Source organism: Lathamus discolor, chromosome 5 (assembly GCF_037157495.1).
Source record: "Lathamus discolor isolate bLatDis1 chromosome 5, bLatDis1.hap1, whole genome shotgun sequence".
Lineage (NCBI taxonomy): Eukaryota > Metazoa > Chordata > Aves > Psittaciformes > Psittacidae > Lathamus > Lathamus discolor.
In genome coordinates, this window is record NC_088888.1 from 121,763,504 (window position 1) to 121,778,022 (window position 14,519).

The 14,519-nt window shown below is 38.3% G+C and overlaps 1 protein-coding gene across 17 annotated transcripts in view; it reads left to right on the forward strand.

The window, feature by feature from the left end:
* The window catches only part of BCL11A (BCL11 transcription factor A), a 148,161-nt gene that overhangs the window by 1,287 nt on the left and 132,355 nt on the right, over positions 1-14,519 (forward strand). For 9 of the 17 annotated variants that reach the window (XM_065682414.1, XM_065682413.1, XM_065682425.1 and 6 more), the window contains exons 1-2: positions 279-404; positions 924-952. The exons of 2 other annotated variants lie outside the window; for them this stretch is intronic. The gene's annotated coding sequence lies outside the window, so the exon portion shown is untranslated. Of the gene's footprint in view, positions 1-157; positions 230-278; positions 405-425; positions 522-680; positions 702-923; positions 953-14,308; positions 14,389-14,519 lie in introns of those variants that run through there. 6 more of the 17 variants (XM_065682421.1, XM_065682418.1, XM_065682416.1 and 3 more) reach the window with 6 other exon arrangements.

Below are 14,519 nucleotides of genomic sequence, written 5' to 3' on the forward strand. Positions count from 1 at the left end.
CAGTTTAGATGGGTAATTAGCCATTATTCATTTCATAATTTTTAATCTGTTTCTGCTGGGTGTTTTAGTATCATAAGGGTAGTTGCATTTGCCTACAGAGGTATCCTTAAAGGGATACTTTAAGTCAGGTTGCAGCGTTTAGGAGAAAACAGGTCTTCAGGCACTGAAGTCTTTTGACAGGTGCAATTCTGATGTTAAATGGAAATTAAGGTTTGATTGCTTCAATCAGGTAAACTGAAGAGAAAAGGCAGTAAGAGCCTGAGAAACAAAGGATGTTAATGATGGTTGGAGTGAGGTGGTCAGGTTGTGAGGTTTTACAGCAGCTAGGGCTTGTACAGAGGAATAGCTTTCCCTTTTTCTGGAAAAGGGGCATTGTGAAGTGTTATCAGAGCAACAGTTTAAAGGTGTTCCTGTTATTTTCCTTGAGTTTATGAGTTCTAGTTTCTAGTATTATCTTCAAAAAGATTTTAGTATCTTCCTTGAAAGGCATAACTGAGGAGGCTAGATGGGTTGGCTATTCTGTGGGTGATATTTTGGCCATAGAACACAAGGTTCTCTTGTAGCTTGCCAATTCTCTCTAACACAGAACTGTTGTATATTCCATGTCCTATATATAATATATATTCTATGTATTCCACAATATTATGTGTAGTACTAGTATGTTTTAGACTGTATGGAACTTGCAGAGAGTTTGTTTCAAGGTAGTGCTTTATACTTGTTGTGTGTATTATGTTAACTTTAAAGCACTTTTATGTAGTGCCTGGATTGTAGAAATGCCTGATAATTAAATAGTTGGGGCTCTTTTTTTGTTGTGTGTATGCCTTATCCAGATAAAACACTGAAAAAGCTAAATCAGTTTTCTTAGGGTGATATAGGCTGGGGGGGTGTTTGTACTTGTTTTTAATTGCTGGCTTCTTCTAAAGGAGTAAATATCATCTGTAGCATGAAAGAGGTAATTTCTGAGTACTTCTAGTCTGATAGCATTACTGATTTTATGGAGACATGCTTTATGAATATAAATGCATAGGTTGTGTGTTTTCATATGTTATAGTCTGCATATCTTGTATTTTAATCTTATCTGTAAAATTAATGGCAATGTGATGTATTTTAGAATCCACTTGTGAAAAACCATGTGTTTGATACACTTCTAAAATTCAATAGTCTAAGAATTCCTGCTAAAAGAAGCTGTTGATGTCCTTGCTATATATTTTGCTGTTGTTGCTTCTCACCCCTTTTCCTCTTCGGTCTATCTAGCTGCTGTCCCTGTATTCCATAGAGGGTATTTGGGTCTAAATGCCTGTGTCTTTTCAGTAGAAGGTGGCAATCCTGTTCTTTGTTCTTCCTCACAAAGTGGTGTTGTCCATATAAAGTGGGCTAAGCTGCTGTTTTAAATCTAAGTCTTTGCTGCGTCAATTTTTGACTAGATAAGTTGATTCAAATGTCCAATTGTGTAGGTATGTGGTCAGAAATACTGATCCAAGGGAAGGAGAAAATGTATTGTGAGGAGAGAGGAAGGTGAGGTGATTTCTCTCAATGTTCGTTAGCTACATTCTGTACATTATACAAATAAGATCCTTCTCACTTTCTTAAATTATGCTTTCGTAGGGTTGTTCTGTGGCAATTTAAACTGTTCTAATCCAGGCTGATGTGATTTTCTTCTCTCTTCTAAAAGGACTGTACCAAATTGTTGTTTGAGCTAGATCCAGTTTCTAATTGTCAGAGTATGTGCAGGCTGCTCAGCTATACTGTTGGTGGAAAGGAGAAGCAAAACCGCACACACAGCTGTGCTAGTGGGGAAATGCGATGATAGATAGCAGTCTGAATTTAGATTCATTTATAGTGTACCAAAAAACTTGCATCCTTTTCTAGTATATCAGTTAATTTAGTTAATCTGTGTCTACAACTCTTCTTGCTATTCGCATGATGCAAGTGTCACAGGCAGAACATTGTGTATTTTATGGGTATGTGAAAGATTATATGCTCGTATCTGTGCTTTGACCCATGTGCTGTCTATCAGCTGAGCTTCTGGCACTGCTGGTTGTCTGTGTTTGTTTAGAGACAGTTCTCTTATGAAGTGGGATGGCTCTGAGGGGCTGATACTTACGAGGGAGTGTCTAGCTGGACTGATGTGATGATAGTAACAGTATGCAGTGTGCCCGTGTGAATGGAAAAGGTGTGATATTTTGCTTCGTTTTCTTAACAGTGTAGGTCTTTCTCAGATGAACTGTGTTGCAACCCATAAAAAAAGACATTTGGCAAGAAAGATTCTTACTGTATTTTATTTGGCAAAATGCTTCATTACTTACTATGTTTCAATGTTCTAAATTTTAATGGCTAAAGGAGAGTGAAACTTTAAAGTGTTTTGAAGGCAGTTTTGGAGGAACTTCAGGTATATGCATGAAAAGTTCTGTGCCAGCTACTGCATCTGAACGTTCCTGCTTCAACTTATAAAATCTGATAGGTGAAACTGCCACAGAGAAAATATTCATGTAATATTAAAACATTATCCACACAACGAAAATTTATCAGAAAGAGATTTTATTCAAGCTTTTGGACTTTTCTTGCAAACATAGAGGATCTTATCTATGTAATGTACCATACTTCACTAGAGAAACCTGTTGTCAGCAATAATTTGTGTATATATATATTAGGCCCTGATGAATATCAGCTAAAAATAACATGAAATTCAGTTCTGGAAAGCTGCATTTTGTGATAAATGTTCTCAAGTTTTACTAATCTATCACATTTTGTGGGATAATACATGGTAGGAGATAACACTGAACTGTGGAAGGTGTGGGGTTGTTCAAGGCAGATTTCAGATGAATTAAAGCAAGTGGTGTTTGTTTTTTTTTTTTTTTTTTTTTTTACTTTATCTTTGAATTTCATCCATTTACTTGAGAAACATAATTCTATAGGTACTGGTAACCTAACAAGCTACTCAGAAATGTGAATGCATAAAACACATTTAAGTCAGCCCTAACTGTTGCTGCTGAAGCAGTAAGCTTGCCTTGGAGAGCGTGACTCTGGGACTGTGTACTGCTGTACTGCTGCATGTCTTTGTAGGCTGGCTTGCTGCTAACAGCTATTAGTTCCTCACACTAACAGTTACAATGGATTCCTCTCTTAACAGCAGTCACTTGGTAGGACTTCAACTTGTAACTGTATGTTGAGCCACCAAAAGAGTAGCTCTTCTCTGCCTTCCCAGGGAAGGGTTGAATGCTTGTGCCCCTTAACGTGAAATTCGTTACAGCTCTTCACATGGTCAACAACAGAAGATTATCCATAAACTTGCACTGGATAGTAGGACAGGTGCAATGTCATCATATGGACAGGTCAATCTCTTGTTCCACTTCAAATTGAAGCTAAGATTAATTATGGTGTTACCAGCTTCTAAAACAGGTTAGTTAATGGGGCCTAACTGTGAGCTCGCTGAAGCAGCACTAATCTTGCTGCTTGCAGTAAAGTGTCTGTCTTTGATCAGCTCATTCTCTCTCAGCAGGCCAAAAAAGTAGCCACAGGATATGAGTGCTTCGTTTACAATCATGTTAATTTTGCTTTAGGTTTGTCTTTAGCTGTTGGAGATTAATGAATCAAAATGGTGCTTAAATTTACAACCAGTTCTAATCACTTTGCGGTGTTATTTCTAGCTGTTTTCTGCTTCGATTACCTGAGCCAGTCATCTAAAGGACTCTGCTTTTCTGCCATGTGATAGTGGGGTACAGCCTTAAATGTCTAGGAACTAGCAAGATGATAGCATTAGGGTATTGAGGATTTTCTGCTTTTCCATCTATTTCCTATGATGTGTATTTGTTGCAACCACGCTCAAATGCATAATTTGCCTTTTCACTCACTTTTGCTCATACAACAACTTTATCTGACCTTAGAAAAGCCTCCCTTGATTCCATCAGCAGGTATCAGACAGAGACAGTATGTTGGGGATATTCATTGATGTGGAAGTGCAGACAGGACCTCTGACTCTTGATAGCTAAGTGCAAGCAAAGGGTTTGCTTAATAAGGTCTATGATAGCAGTTAGATAAGCAGCTGGCACATGGAAACATAGGTTTCCTCAGTTTCTTGGGGTTTCGATGTAAGGAGAAAACTAAGATGGTGAGTTTGAGCGTCCTTCTGAAGTGTTTTCATCTTCTACAGGCAACCTAGATGTCTTTGATCTGTAAAGATTTGATTTGAACTGTGGTAACCTCCAAAGGTATTACGTACATAAAATTCATTGCCACTCCAGTTTACCTTTAAGGTTTTCTCTTTTGGGAAGGAAAGTTGAGTGGGAAATGCACTTGTAGAGAAATAATCTTTAATTGTAAGAATAGTGATCTCTGCTAGCAAACACCTGAAGAAGGAAAAAAATCTTATGTAGCTGTTGGTTCACAAAGTCTTTTAGGACAGAAATAGTTGCCAGGAAGGTGTTGCCCAGATCTAGTGGGATATGCCTCCTGTCTTTTTTTCTTTTTCTTTCCTGTACCACTTTCATTTTAGAGGTATTTAACAGGAGTGCTGAAGAGTTGCTGTATGTTACTGTTTTAAAAGTGTTTTCTCTTTCATAAACGGAAGTTTCTACAGATGAATGTGCTGTATCTTTGTTTATGAATAGCTGTAGATAGAAAGCAGAAAAACTTATTTTCCTCTTTTTAGAGGAAGCAAACAAGTGTATTTAACCTGTGTGTTGCTCTATACTTTTATTTTAGATGGGGGTGCACCCAGAGCCTTGGACAGCTGATGTTGTGCAGCACTGGTATTTGTTCTAGTTCCATTATAGCTTGAACGTGGTTGTGAGACTGCTTTGGGGCATTAAAGCCTGACAGTAGTACTCCTGAGGCACTATCTCTTACCATGTTGCGGAGTTGTCTTTGTCATGAATTCATTAGTTTCATGCAGAGATCGTATATAATTCTGATTGCTGCTTGCAGGGAAACTTTCAAGAGAGGAATAGAAACTGGTAATTACAGAAACACCTCAATTCTGTGTGAGAATTGGGAGAAATTTTCATATCCATTAACTTTGTAGTAAAACCTTGCTGAAGCTGGGTTTTTTGTCTTGACTTTTTATGTGATAGTGTTATGTTTAACTTCATGCAGAAACTTAGCATCTCACAAAAAATGGTCTGTTTGATTGTAGGCTTGAGTCCATATCAAGGAACTTTCAGCTGGCCAGATTTATGTAGCTAGTTTCCCATACTTGAGGTGACAGAGGCTCACCTCCTTAGCTGGCAAGGCTCTAGGGTGGTGGTTAATAGTTGTACTTGTTCACAACCAATTCTTGATATGGCCCGTGGTTGGAAGGGAAACAAAAAAAAAAAAAACATAAGCAAAATAATTCTGCTCCAGTATAAACCACAAGTGAATTTTATTGATCCTCTTGATAACTGCTCCTTCAACAGCACTGTGGCTGGGCAGTGCATCTAAAATAGGTATAATCTTCCTCTGGGTGGAATTGTGCTCTTGCAGAGACCCTCTGTCTCATGGAGTTTACCAAGGAAAAAGTTCTACTGCTGTTTGTTCACGGTATCTATTCTCCCTTATTAGTTATATTAAAATAAGGAGGGAGAAATGAAGAAAGATCGTGTCCTGATGTTCTCCGTGTGCTTCCTTCCATTCTGGGCTTCCTGTTTGATACTTGTACATTTGTGGTGGTTTTCTTGGGTGATTATGAAGGGGCAACTCACAGGTTCTGTTAACATGGGAACTGTGTTACACAATGACAACAGGGATGAGAGCTTTGAAAAGCATAGTGTGACATAAGCACTGCTTTGGCTTTTCCACTGTACTTGTACCTCCAAATTTAGACAAAAAATATTAGTTAAAATTAACTAAAGCTTACTACAATATTCTTCTGAAGTAAAATACAATTTAGAGCAGTTGGAGGGGAGCTGGAAAAGAGGAGTACAAACATAGCTAGAGCTCATCTTCTTTTAGAGGGTTTTGTGGTTTTGGCACCTGTACCCAGCCTTGTGCATTGTTCATGGGGCTTATTCATTGTAGTTGATAAAGTAAACCATAAATAATTGTTCTTTTCTGTTTGAACAGTTGTAATCAGGGAACTGGTGTGTGCAAGGTAAGCATGGAGGTAATGCTGCCTTCCTCAAACAAGTCTTTACAATAAAACCTAACTGAAAAAAGAGGAGGAGTTGAAGCAAAGAGTGGCAAGTAATGCACTGAAAGTTTGGACAAAGCAAGAGGAGCATTACAGGACAAAAGTATTACAATAGTGTAGTTTACGTGGGTATCCTTTAGGGCTCTTGCATAGCTGTATGTGAATGTGTGGGTATTTATATCCAGTCACTTTTCCCTTGATGACTGGCAAACAAACGTGGGGCAGAATCAACATCACGAACAAATATGAAAGTGTTTCATATTGTGCTAAAGACACTTCTACAACATCTATCATGTAATTTCTAAGTTACAGGTAAAAATTGAATGAGAATAAAAAGTGAGAGCAAGAGGTGAAGAAAAACGAACAGTGGAAATGATGAGTGTAATGTTCACGCGCACTGCTTGTAAATAAGGCAGTTCAAGGGCTGCCTTCAGGAACATACTGCCTGGAACGGTGTTCCAGTGGCAGGGAAGTGTTTTGAGCCCCTGAATATAGGACTTATTCTCAGGTACATCAAATTTAATAAAAGACTAAGTGTTTCCAGGTGGTATAAATATAACTTAGTCCTGTTTTAAGTTTTCTTTATGCTGTAAGAAAAGAAGAAAATGGCATTTATGAAAGTAAGCCCACAGTTTGTGGAGCTCAGAAATTCTTTCTGTGTATCTAGCAGTCACATTTATGTCTTTATTGTACTTTCATCCACCTGGTTCCTCTTAAATAATGTATGTTTGGTCTTTTTCTATTAACAAATTTCATTTTAGCCTGAAAGATTTTCCATCTTTTGCTTGCTGGTTGCAGCAATGTAATAAAAGGGAGGTGTTTGCAGGAAAGATTGCTGTGGAGATTTCAGCTGTACTGTATTATTGTTTTCTGAGATTATTGAAAATTGATTCAGCAGGAATTTGTTGCCACAGAAGTTTTCCCTCTTTGAAGCATCCTGTTTTCCCTTAGGAGTTCTTATTTAACTGATGATAACTAGATACAGTAACCCTTTTCTATGGTGGCTCAGCTCCTATTCAAAGAGAAGTCTCTAGGTGGTGGTTGCTGTTTTGTACAGGAATACTTGATTATTTCAGATATTTAGGAAATAATACTATTTTGTGTGAGGTTGCTTTTAGTTATGTTCTCATCTGCCAAACTTTGGGAATGTATTGCCCTAGTGTGAAAGCAGGGACAAGTGTGAGCTCAAGAAGTCAAGAACTGCTGTATAACCTGTGCAGGCAACCAGGACTTACAGAGATTGAAGAGTTGCACAGCTAAAATCATGCACAACTTCATAAATAATTCTGGTCGCATCAACATGGCCTTGAAAATAGGGTGCTATTTTAAGATAGCTGAAAACTGAGGGGTTTGTGTGGGAATATTCAGTTACAGCTGTTGGGAAATGGAGGGATTAACTGTGGTCTTAATGTGCCTGTAAATTTGCCAGCTAGTCCACATATGTGTAAATATCCTTTTTGTTAAACTACTGGTTCCTTCCCTTGCTGAATGACCAGCAGGTTCTTACTGTTTCTGGGGACTATAGCATAATGCTTAAGAGTAAACATGCTGAATATATACTCTACAGTCTGGATAAATACAATCTGTTGCAATGATCCTAGAAAGCAGTGGGCAATGTTAAGCTGAGCTGCTTGTTCATTAATCATCTCCTTAACACTAGAGCTGGGTTTTGGTGATTGGCATATTGTATCTGTGTCACTTCAGTATGCTGCTGCTGAAATAAATGATTCTTGTATAACCTTAGGCTCCAGAGGCTTATGCAGGGGTTTTAGTGGGCATAAGGTGTTTTTACATGTGCCACACAATATATGAAGTGGTCTTTTCTCTATGTATTCTCTAACTTGACTTCTCTTACATGTGGGCCTTCTGGTTATGACATATTGTTTCCAGATCATCTGCCTGAGGAGCCTAGTAAGGAAGAGCTTAAGGCTGAGAGCTTCTAGCATCCCAGCTACAGTGATCTTGGTGCGATGAGCATTGTCCTCAATGTGGCATCCACGTGAGGGCATCTATGAGTTGTCTGGTTTTCCTTCAGGATTCCTTTCAATGCCTGCAATTTCTTCAGGCAACGAAATAGGAAGAAAAATAACTTTTCTGAGGCATGAATAATATGAACAGGTATTTAGATGCCTGTGGTGTGTGTTCTTCATCCCTAGTTAGTCACGGCTGTGGGAAGAACCTGCTTGCCAGTACTTGATTCATAGAGATGCTGTGCAAATCTTGTTATCATGTAATAGTATGAGACAGAATGTAAAGTCTGGGTGAAGGTCTCTTCTAAAGGTTGGGTCTGAAGTGATAAGAGATGCAAATCTGAAACTCTTACTTTTCAGCTCAGCAACTTGGTGTTTATTTTGACTCGTGGAAGTCTTCTGTGTTTTCACTAAGCAAGAGACTAATGGTAGAATGGGAGACTGCTGTACCTCTTTCCTGGGACTATAACTTTACAGACTGAAAACTACTTGTGAACTCATTCAATTTCTCCTTTCAGGTACCTCATCAATGAAGCACATAGGAAGATAAAAGTTTTAATTACCTTCAACTACTTAGACCAAGAATAAATAGGTTTTCATAATTCATACTGTACTGTAATTAACATAATTCAATAGTGCCCACTGATGTGAAGTGCAGAACTTGAAAAGATTAGAAAAGAAACCTCAGTGTTGTTGAGCCTTTACCTTCAGCCCTGCAGCTTTCTGAAAGGTATACAGTAGATTGTGAGTCTAGTGAATATTTCTTGGCTGGCAACAGATAAAAGCCTTCAGCTCCCTGGGAGAGGACAGAGCATAGAGAATGCTGGTTGCATTTAGTCATTAGTGGTATCCCTTTAATGCTGACTAAATGATCTTGAGAATTTTGGAAATAACAATAAGGAGAATCTAATTTCAGTGAAGCAGAGTTCACTTTTGATAAGGGATTTCCAGAAACTATTTCTTTGTAACTATAGAAACACCTAAATTTTCTTATCTTTGATGGAGAATGAGAACAGACTTTTCTGAGTTCTTGGTAAATCCCACAGCTGATAGTGAATGCTGAACACACTGAATGTAGTAGCAAGGAGGCTCTTTGGAACTTGCTTCCAGTAAAACATTCTTGAAATCAGAGTAATATTCTCACTAAGCTGCTTAATAATGAGAATAGTGGTCAGAGGGGTGTAGCTGTGAATGTCCTTTGAGGTGGAAGAAAAAGGCTGAAGCAAAGTAAATTACTTTTCTGATTCTTTTATGAGGTGATGATTATCTGTGATTACAGCCCTGTTTTAGGAACTTGGAAACAAAGCCAAATGCATTGCAGAAGAAGAAAATAAAACTTTTGGTAACATTAAATAGGAGTGGAAATAATACAGACTGATGTAGGCAACTAAAAATCTGGATGATGTAAGGAAGATGAAAGGCTTTTAAAACTATGGCTTCCACTGTAAAAGATGTCAGGTGAAAGTCACTAAAAGTGAGCTTCCTACTTAAATTTGAACAGGATTTGGTATGAGGCCATGTACAGTCACTTTCAACCTTAACTAGTTCTTCAAATGCTGCTGTAAAACTTGTTGCTTCTTGTTTAGCCATTGTCAATTGGGAGGGGAAAAGAAGAAGACTGAGCAGTGGGAAAGGTTTCCTTGAAGGTGCTTTTGGTTTTTGACGTAAGGGAATCTGTTTAGTTTTGAACCCTTCATCCTGTAGGTAACATGTAATGTTTGTGAACAAATGTAGGGGACAAGCCAGAGTTTTAAAAATATTGGTGTGAGCTAAGTCATATCACACTAAATCATGAGTAATGAAGCACAACAAGGTGTTCACCAATACTGTATTAATGTTGTGCTTTATAAGACACTTGCTTTCCTGTTCTTCCTGTTGCTAATTGTGTAGATCTCATCAGTGAGAAATAATGAGCTAGGTTCTCAGCTGGTGAAAATTTGCACATGAAGCCAAACTTGGATAATTTAATTGCAGCCACCTCAAGTAGCTCTATAGCACTGAGATGACTGTAGTCTTTACATGGGTAAAGCCTCTGCCAGTAGTGAATGCTGCTAATGCCACATATGAAAACTTAGCTTGCAAGCAATATTCCTCCCTCCACTACTTCATGGAAGAGGAGAGAATATAATATGGTGCCTTAAAGTTTCTCAAGGAGCTGCATGGGTAGTTAGACACACAATGACTCTTATTTAAGACAATTTAGCTTTAATAGGAGGTATGTGGCTAAATAGCCATGCAGCTCTTGGAAAATATGGTACCTGGATTGCAATAAGCCATAGTGACCCTGATGAGCACTTTAAACCCAATAACTCAATGCTGTTATAAGAAACTTAACTGATGGTCCAAAACCTGAAATAGGAAATCAGCCAAATTATTTTTCACTCTCTCAGGCAGAAAGAATCTTTCTCTCATGAGAGAAAGACTTCTCATTTTCAAGAGTATGCAGCAGGATTTTATGCTATTCTTTCTTTGTCAGTTTGCTAGTTAACTTTGTGCATGTGTGGGTTTAGTTTGTTTTTAAACTGTCTTATTTGGTCAGGTAAAAGGCTTTCTCCCGGGTTTGACCTGAGAACTCTCCCCAGACTGTAATCTTGCTTGTCATTCCATGCTTCTTGCTTAACATTTGTGCTTTTTGTCATAAAACTGTTGTATACTGTTAGTTAATACCGATGCAATTAAATACCATGAGCACCTGTACTTCTCAGGGAAGGAGGCTGCAATTTCACATAATAGTTATGTAGAGTGACTTCTTCATGCATATGAAGTATTACTCATCTCCCTTTTCCAGGATCACATGGGTGCAGGGAATTGCATCTCAGTTGAGCTACAGAAACAAAATCCAGGGGTATGGACCAGGGTTCAAAAGCCAGCACCTTTAAACCAGTGCTAATTCTCAGTTTTGAGTGTGAGAGACTGTGACTGGCATCGCTTCCTGAGGTGACTCTCCTAACAGTATCTCTCTAAGCTTGTCAGTCCCTGAGGTTAGGAGAGACAGATCTTCTGTCTTGCTTATAGTTCCACGGCCTGAGATGTGGGTGAGAATAACCTGTGGTATTTGATATAACACAGATAGTGGTATCTGACTAGCACCTTCTACCATGTTGTTTATCTCTCTCGGAAATACCTTACTTGATACATTCTGTGATTTCATATATGGGCCATTTGTTTTTCAGGCTGAGATAATGGCTCCCTGGAAGAGCTGGAAAATACACAAGTGAGATTTTAGTCTTACGGGGTTTTTTTTTTTTTCATCCTCCTCTGAGTCACCTTCTAGAAGACCACATCATGCTGCAATATCTGACTAGAGAGCTCCAAAGGCAAGCTTCCTAACACAGGAATTCAAACTGCTTGAGATCAGCTCGTGAATTTTGAGTTCTTGACAAATTTCAAGGCATGTTTCAGGCTTCACCGCAGATGAACCTGAAGCAAAAGTGCATGCAAACAGTCTTTGCTTTTCATCATCAGCAGCACAACCTCAAAATTTGGGTGGGAATGTACAAAAATACCTATTTTGCCTTTTTTTTTTTTTTTTTTCTGATTACAATGTGTATAACTAAGAAGCAGAAGAGTAGCAGGGTCTATTTTTATTTCACCTTAATACCACATTTTGGCACAGTGATTGCAGGTAATCCAGATTTATGCTGTACCTTCAGCAGGGTAACTAAGCAAGCACAGAGCTTTCACAGGTTAACCTAAGTAAACACCTGCGTATCTTTCCATCCATCAATGTGTAAGATTTACTTAGTTTTCACAAAGTGTGTAGTAGTTCTTGTCTGAAACTTTCTTGTGGCAGATGCTCTTTTCGAAGTGCAGTTTTTCCTGGCCAGAAGAAACCCCAAACCACATCTCTCCATAGTCTCTTAAAAAGAATAATGAGCAGAGGGTGCAGTCTTTGTCTGCTGGGGAGCTGAATATAATACTTGCCATCCAGAGTGTTGCTTTTTCTGGGGAAAAATACAACCTACTACTCCCTCTCCTGGCCTCACAGGGGAAATATATGGAATTGTCAAAAGGGGGCATTCTTGCTTTTTCAGACAAATGAAAAAATAAGTCATAAAGTGTTATAGTTAGACCTGTCATTTAGGTAGAGCAGAAATTGCTCAAGTTGGCAAAGTCTTTAGCCAAAGCAAATATAACAGATGGAATATTAAATATCAGAAGTGAATTGCAGGCTAATCTCTTATTTTGTGGACAGAGGTTTTATCTCTTTCACCTAAAGGTTTATCCAAAGCTTTTATTAATTGATGAAAATTCCCACTGCACAGTTACTCACTCTCTGTATAAAAATATATAATCCCCCAGTTCTCCGTTAAATCTCATCTAGAACAACTCTCAGTATATCCATGAAAATACGTATGTGACAAAGTCCTGCCAGTCTGGTTCAAGGATTTACTACAGCTGATTTTGCACTTTGATCTGGCATATGTACAGTTGCCAAGTAAGAGCTGGGCAAACCATACATTGCTATAAAAATCCTTTGAAAGGATAAATCCTTATGTATAGCCCATCTAGATATACCTCTGGAAACTGAGAAATTACTGATGGCCTGGGTAGTTCTTTTTCACTGAAACTAGAGCAAATCCAGGACTGAACTGTGCAAACAGAGAAGGATGTTGGTTTTAAGCTTCTATGTTAAGAGATGTCAACAGAGATGTTCACTTCTGAGTTTGCCTGTGCGCTTGTGGATTAAACCTGTTAACAAACAGGTTCCAACCGGTGCTGATAATTCTGGTCTATAACCACATTTTACTCTGTCTCTCACAGGTATTTATAATATTTTTATTTGCTCTAGTAAAGAAAATATTTGTTTACTTCTTATGATTATGTAAAGTCTTCCTATACGTGGTAATTAACATGCTTTACAATTAATATTCTGGATTGATGAGGGCAAAGCAAATGTATGAACTGTATTAGAAAAAAAATCACATCTGAAGTTATAGAGTTTTTCTCTTGCCTCAAGAATTTCTTTCTCTTTAGAATTCAGTTTATGTAATGCAAATAAAAGATGACTTCAATCTGCTGTAAGATTATAGAATATTTTGGTTACTTTTTCAACCAACATGCTGGTTTTTCACACCTCAGCATCTAATTCAAGTGTAGTGTTAGGTTTGGGAGAAATGTTTCTCATGCTAGAAGGTATAATCGGAAGGCACCAGCACAACAAACAGGTAAAGGGGTCAGACCTTTTGAAGTATGAAGCTTGAAAGCAGCTGTGGAGATGGCCATAAAATAGTTTAGTTTTAAAAGAAACAGATGTCAATGCTCTTTCTTCATTACCTGTCACCTCCTGTAGTCATTTATACTTGAGGAAAGTGGGTGCAAGGCACTACCAGATACTACTTACTCAGCAAACTTATGAGTAATCACTAAGCTGTGGAGAAATAGACAGTGTTTACACTGACAGTTTTCTCATGGTAATGGAAATAGAGCATTGGCCTTGAAGCACTTGCTTCTGAGCTCCTCATATCTCTGCTTAGCCAGGATGGGAGGTTAAGTTGGAGTTAAATATTTGTGTCAAATACTCCAGCTCTTTATGCTTTAAATTGCCAGTGTAGACATACTCTTACAGAGATTTGGGCCTGGGTATTTGAAACAGATTTAAGTCAAAATGAAAAGGAGGGACAGAACAGAAAGACTATAGAAAAGCAGCTGTAAGTGTATGGAAGAAATCTACGAAAGATAATCTGTGCTTATCAGTTTGAACTAAACTGTGAGCAGATAAGAATTGCAGTTAACCCACTGAGGAGAACTATGGCAGAAGGATAAGAAAGGGTTAAAAGGTGGGCAGAAAACACAGGCAACATGGTAAATCTGCTCCCTTGGTTAAGTGACTCAGTGCATGCGCATTTGTTGGGATTCTGTGTGCAAGCATACTTTTCTCTACACCTAGCATGACCAATTTGAGGATTTCTGACTGGGCAGGAGGGAATTCTCCCATTTCATGGCTGTTTTGTACTACTTTGCACCCAGTGGTGCTCCTTAGGGTTGACTACACCAAGATTTTTACATAAAGATTGCTGTTTTCTTTTGGGTCAGGTGATGCCCAAATGTGTTTTTTGAACATGGTTTTACTCCACTGCAAAACTAGTAGGTCTTCTAAGAGAAATGAGAGTTTGTGACTTTTTATTAGGGATCTATTATTAGTGGCTGTTTGGAAAACAAAATGCTGCAGTAGGAATGTGGTTGTACTTAGAATAGATTTACTGGTATGTTTGTGCAGGTGGGAGGGAATGTCAGATATTTAGCAGTTAAAACAACAACAGAGCCCAAGTAACTATAAGTGATCGTTGCACACCATGAAGTGGAAATCAGGTAATGGATTACAGACTACCCCAAAATGATGTTTGTATGAGAACAAATGAAAGTATCCTCAAAGGACAGATTTGCTGTTTCACAGCAGCTGTTTGTTCCTAGTCTTCTTAGTGTGGTAGCTTGCCCATTCC